We start from the raw sequence: 5,503 nt of genomic DNA on the forward strand, positions 1-5,503 counted from the left end.
TTAGCAGAGGCGACATCTTGCAAGGATTCTCAAACCTCAGATTTTTAGCACAGCAAGACATCTTATAAGGATTCTCAAACCTCAGAGTTTTAGCAGAGCAACATCATACAAGGATTTCAAACCTCAGAGTTTTAGCAGAGCGACATCTTAAAGGATTCTCAAACCTCAGAGTTTTAGCAGAGCGACATCTTGCAAGGATTCTCAAACCTCAGAGTTTTAGCAGAGCGACATCTTGCAAGGATTTCAAACCTCAGAGTTTTAGCAGAGCACATCATATAGGATTCTCAAACCTCAGAGTTTTAGCAGAGCGACATCTTGCAAGGATTCTCAAACCTCAGAGTTTTAGCAGAGCAGACATCATACAAGGATTCTCAAACCTCAGAGTTTTTAAGCAATAGCAGACATCATACAAGGATTCTCAAACCTCAGAGTTTTAGCAGAGCAATCATACAAGATTCTAAACCTCATTTAGCAGAGGACATCTTGCAAGGATTCTCAAACCTCAGAGTTTTTGCAGAGCAACATCATACAAGGATTCTCAACCTCAGAGTTTTAGCAGAAGCGACATCATACAAGGATTCTCAAACCTCAGAGTTTTAGCAGAGTGACATCTTGCAAGGATTCTCAAACCTCAGAGTTTTAGAAGAGCAACATCATACAAGGATTCTCAAACCTCAGAGTTTTAGCAGAGCAACATCATACAAGGATTCTCAAACCTCAGAGTTTTAGCAAGAGCGACATCTTGCAAGGATTCTCAAACCTCAGAGTTTTAGCAGAGCAACATCATACAAAGATTCTCAAACCTCAGAGTTTTAGCAGAGCGACATCATACAAGGATTCTCAAACCTCAGAGTTTAAGCAGAGTGACATCTTGCAAGGATTCTCAAACCTCAGAGTTTTAGCAGAGTGACATCTTGCAAGGATTCTAAAACCTCAGAGTTTAAGCAGAGCAACATCATACAAGGATTCTCAAACCTCAGAGTTTTAGCAGAGCGACATCATACAAGGATTCTCAAACCTCAGAGTTTTAGCAGAGTGACATCTTGCAGGATTCTCAAACCTCAGAGTTTTAGAAGAGCAACATCATACAAGGATTCTCAAACCTCAGAGTTTTAGCAGAGCAACATCATACAAGGATTCTCAAACCTCAGAGTTTTAGCAGAGCGACATCTTGCAAGGATTCTCAAACCTCAGAGTTTAAGCAGAGCGACATCTTGCAAGGATTCTCAAACCTCAGAGTTTTAGCAGAGCGACATCTTGCAAGGATTCTCAAACCTCAGAGTTTTAGCAGAGCGACATCTTGCAAGGATTCTCAAACCTCAGAGTTTAAGCAGAGCGACATCTTGCAAGGATTCTCAAACCTCAGAGTTTTAGCAGAGCGACATCTTGCAAGGATTCTCAAACCTCAGAGTTTAAGCAGAGCGACATCATACAAGGTTTCTCAAACCTCAGAGTTTTAGCAGAGCAACATCATACAAGGATTCTCAAACCTCAGAGTTTTAGCAGAACGACATCATACAAGGATTCTCAAACCTCAGAGTTTTAGCAGAGCGACATCATACAAGGATTCTCAAACCTCAGAGTTTAAGCAGAGCAAATCATACAAGGATTCTCAAACCTCAGAGTTTTAGCAGAGCAAAATCATACAAGGATTCTCAAACCTCAGAGTTTTAGCAGAGCGACATCTTGCAAGGATTCTCAAACCTCAGTTTTAGCAGAACGACATCTTGCAAGGATTCTGAAACCTCAGAGTTTTAGCAGAGCAACATCATACAAGGATTCTCAAACCTCAGTTTTAGCAGAGCGACATCTTGCCAGGATTCTCCAACCTCGGAGTTTTAGCAGAGCAACATCATACAAGGATTCTCAAACCTCAGAGTTTTAGCAGAGCGACATCATACAAGGATTCTCAAACCTCAGAGTTTTAGAAGAGCGACATCTTGCCAGGATTCTCCAACCTCGGAGTTTTAGCAGAGCAAAATCATACAAGGATTCTCAAACCTCAGAGTTTTAGCAGAGCAAAATCATACAAGGATTCTCAAACCTCAGAGTTTTAGCAGAGCGACATCTTGCAAGGATTCTCAAACCTCAGTTTTAGCAGAACAACATCTTGCAAGTATTCTCAAACCTCAGTTTTAGCAGAGCAACATCTTGCAAGGATTCTCAAACCTCAGAGTTTAAGCAGAGCAACATCATACAAGGATTCTCAAACCTCAGAGTTTTAGCAGAGCAACATCATACAAAGATTCTCAAACCTCAGAGTTTTAGCAGAGCAACATCATACAAAGTTTCTCAAACCTCAGAGTTTAGCAGAGCGACATCTTACAAGGATTCTGAAACCTCAGAGTTTTAGCAGAGTGACATCTTGCAAGGATTCTGAAACCTCAGAGTTTTAGCAGAGCAACATCATACAAGGATTCTCAAACCTCAGTTTTAGCAGAGCGACATCTTGCCAGGATTCTCCAACCTCGGAGTTTTAGCAGAGCAACATCATACAAGGATTCTCAAACCTCAGAGTTTTAGCAGAGCAACATCATACAAGGATCTCAAACCTCAGAATTTTAGCAAAGCAACATCATACAAGGATTCTCAAACCTCAGAGTTTTAGCAGAGCGACATCTTGCCAGGATTCTCAAACCTCAGTTTTAGCAGAGCAACATCATACAAGGATTCTCAAACCTCAGAGTTTTAGCAGAGCAACATCATACAAGGATTCTAAAACCTCAGAGTTTTAGCAGAGCGACATCATACAAGGATTCTCAAACCTCAGAGTTTAAGCAGAGCAACATCATACAAGGATTCTCAAACCTCAGAGTTTTAGCAGAGCAAAATCATACAAGGATTCTCAAACCTCAGAGTTTTAGCAGAGCAACATCATACAAGGATTCTCAAACCTCAGAGTTTTAGCAGAGCAACATCATACAATGATAGAGATTTTTGGTATTATCATTTTGTTGTTACTTTAGTTCATATTCAGGTTAAAGTGTTCTCTTGTTTAAACTGTATGTGTGAACTGACCTGGAAGTCACAGCTGCCTGTTATCTTCATGTGAAACAGTTTGACCGAGATTTGAACCGGGCTCAGATCAGGGGCCAGATGTTAAATTGTTTACGACCTTTGCTTTGTTTAGGTAAAATGTTTTACGACCTTTGCTGTTTTTCCTCTGCTGTCTATCTTGCCTATCCTCCCTCTTTGAAGTTTGAGAATAAAAGACAAGCTGTATCCAAAGATTGGCAGAACGCTCTGTGAACAGCTCTGAGAAGCAGTTGACAGAGTCTTCTCCTTTTGCTTGCAGAAGTTTAGTCATAAATTCATATACGTTGTCTGTGGTTCTTTTATGTAGGTTCTAGGAAAATACCTATCATACAAGGATTCTCAAACCTCAGAGTTTTAGCAGAGCAACATCATACAAGGATTCTCAAACCTCAGAGTTTTAGCAGAGCAACATCTTGCAAGGATTCTCAAACCTCAGAGTTTTAGCAGAGCAAAATCATACAAGGATTCTCAAACCTCAGAGTTTTAGCAGAGCAACATCTTACAAGGATTCTCAAACCTCAGAGATTTGCAGAGCGACATCATACAAAGATTCTCAAACCTCAGAGTTTTAGCAGAGCGACATCTTGCAAGGATTCTCAAACCTCAGTTTTAGCAGAACGACATCTTGCAAGTATTCTCAAACCTCAGAGTTTTAGCAGAGCAACATCATACAAAGATTCTCAAACCTCAGAGTTTTAGCAGAGCAACATCATACAAAGTTTCTCAAACCTCAGAGTTTTAGCAGAGCGACATCTTACAAGGATTCTGAAACCTCAGAGTTTTAGCAGAGTGACATCTTGCAAGGATTCTGAAACCTCAGAGTTTTAGCAGAGCAACATCATACAAGGATTCTCAAACCTCAGTTTTAGCAGAGCGACATCTTGCCAGGATTCTCCAACCTCGGAGTTTTAGCAGAGCAACATCATACAAGGATTCTCAAACCTCAGAGTTTTAGCAGAGCAACATCATACAAGGATTCTCAAACCTCAGAATTTTAGCAAAGCAACATCATACAAGGATTCTCAAACCTCAGAGTTTTAGCAGAGCGACATCTTGCCAGGATTCTCAAACCTCAGTTTTAGCAGAGCGACATCATACAAGGATTCTCAAACCTCAGAGTTTTAGCAGAGCAACATCATACAAGGATTCTAAAACCTCAGAGTTTTAGCAGAGCGACATCATACAAGGATTCTCAAACCTCAGAGTTTAAGCAGAGCAACATCATACAAGGATTCTCAAACCTCAGAGTTTTAGCAGAGCAAAATCATACAAGGATTCTCAAACCTCAGAGTTTTAGCAGAGCAACATCATACAAGGATTCTCAAACCTCAGAGTTTTCGCAGAGCAACCTTACACAAGGATTCTCAAACCCCAGAGTTTTAGCAGAGCAACATTATACAAGGATTCTCAAACCTCAGAGTTTTAGCAGAGCGACATCTTGCAAGGATTCTCAAACCTCAGAGTTTTAGCAGAGCAAAATCATACAAGGATTCTCAAACCTCAGAGTTTTAGCAGAGCAACATCTTACAAGGATTCTCAAACCTCAGAGATTTTGCAGAGCGACATCATACAAAGATTCTCAAACCTCAGAGTTTTAGCAGAGCGACATCTTGCAAGGATTCTCAAACCTCAGATGTGCAGCAGAGCGACATCTTGCAAGTATTCTCAACCCTCAGCGTTTAAGCAGAGCTACATATTGCAAGGATTCTCAAACCTCAGAGTTTTAGCAGAGCGACATCTTGCAAGGATTCTCAAACCTCAGTTTTAGCAGAACGACATCTTGCAAGTATTCTCAAACCTCAGTTTTAGCAGAGCAACATCTTACAAGGATTCTCAAACCTCAGAGTTTTAGCAGAGCAACATCTTACAAGGATTCTCAAACCTCAGAGATTTTGCAGAGCGACATCATACAAAGATTCTCAAACCTCAGAGTTTAAGCAGAGCGACATCTTGCAAGGATTCTCAAACCTCAGAGTTTAAGCAGAGCGACATCTTGCAAGGATTCTCAAACCTCAGAGTTTTAGCAGAGCGACATCTTGCAAGGATTCTCAAACCTCAGAGTTTTAGCAGAGCAACATCTTGCAAGGATTCTCAAACCTCAGAGTTTAAGCAGAGCGACATCTTGCAAGGATTCTCAAACCTCAGAGTTTTAGCAGAGCGACATCTTGCAAGGATTCTCAAACCTCAGAGTTTTAGCAGAGCAACATCATACAAGGATTCTCAAACCTCAGAGTTTTAGCAGAGCAACATCTTGCAAGGATTCTCAAACCTCAGAGTTTAAGCAGAGCAACATCATACAAGGATTCTCAAACCTCAGAGTTTTAGCAGAGCAACATCATACAAGGTTTCTCAAACCTCAGAGTTTTAGCAGAGCGACATCATACAAGGTTTCTCAAACCTCAGAGTATTAGCAGAGTGACATCTTGCAAGGATTCTCAAACCTCAGAGTTTCAGCAGAGCGACATCT

Source organism: Poecilia reticulata, chromosome 1 (genome assembly GCF_904066995.2).
Source record: "Poecilia reticulata chromosome 1, P_reticulata-male-v2, whole genome shotgun sequence".
Classification (NCBI taxonomy): Eukaryota; Metazoa; Chordata; class Actinopteri; order Cyprinodontiformes; family Poeciliidae; genus Poecilia; species Poecilia reticulata.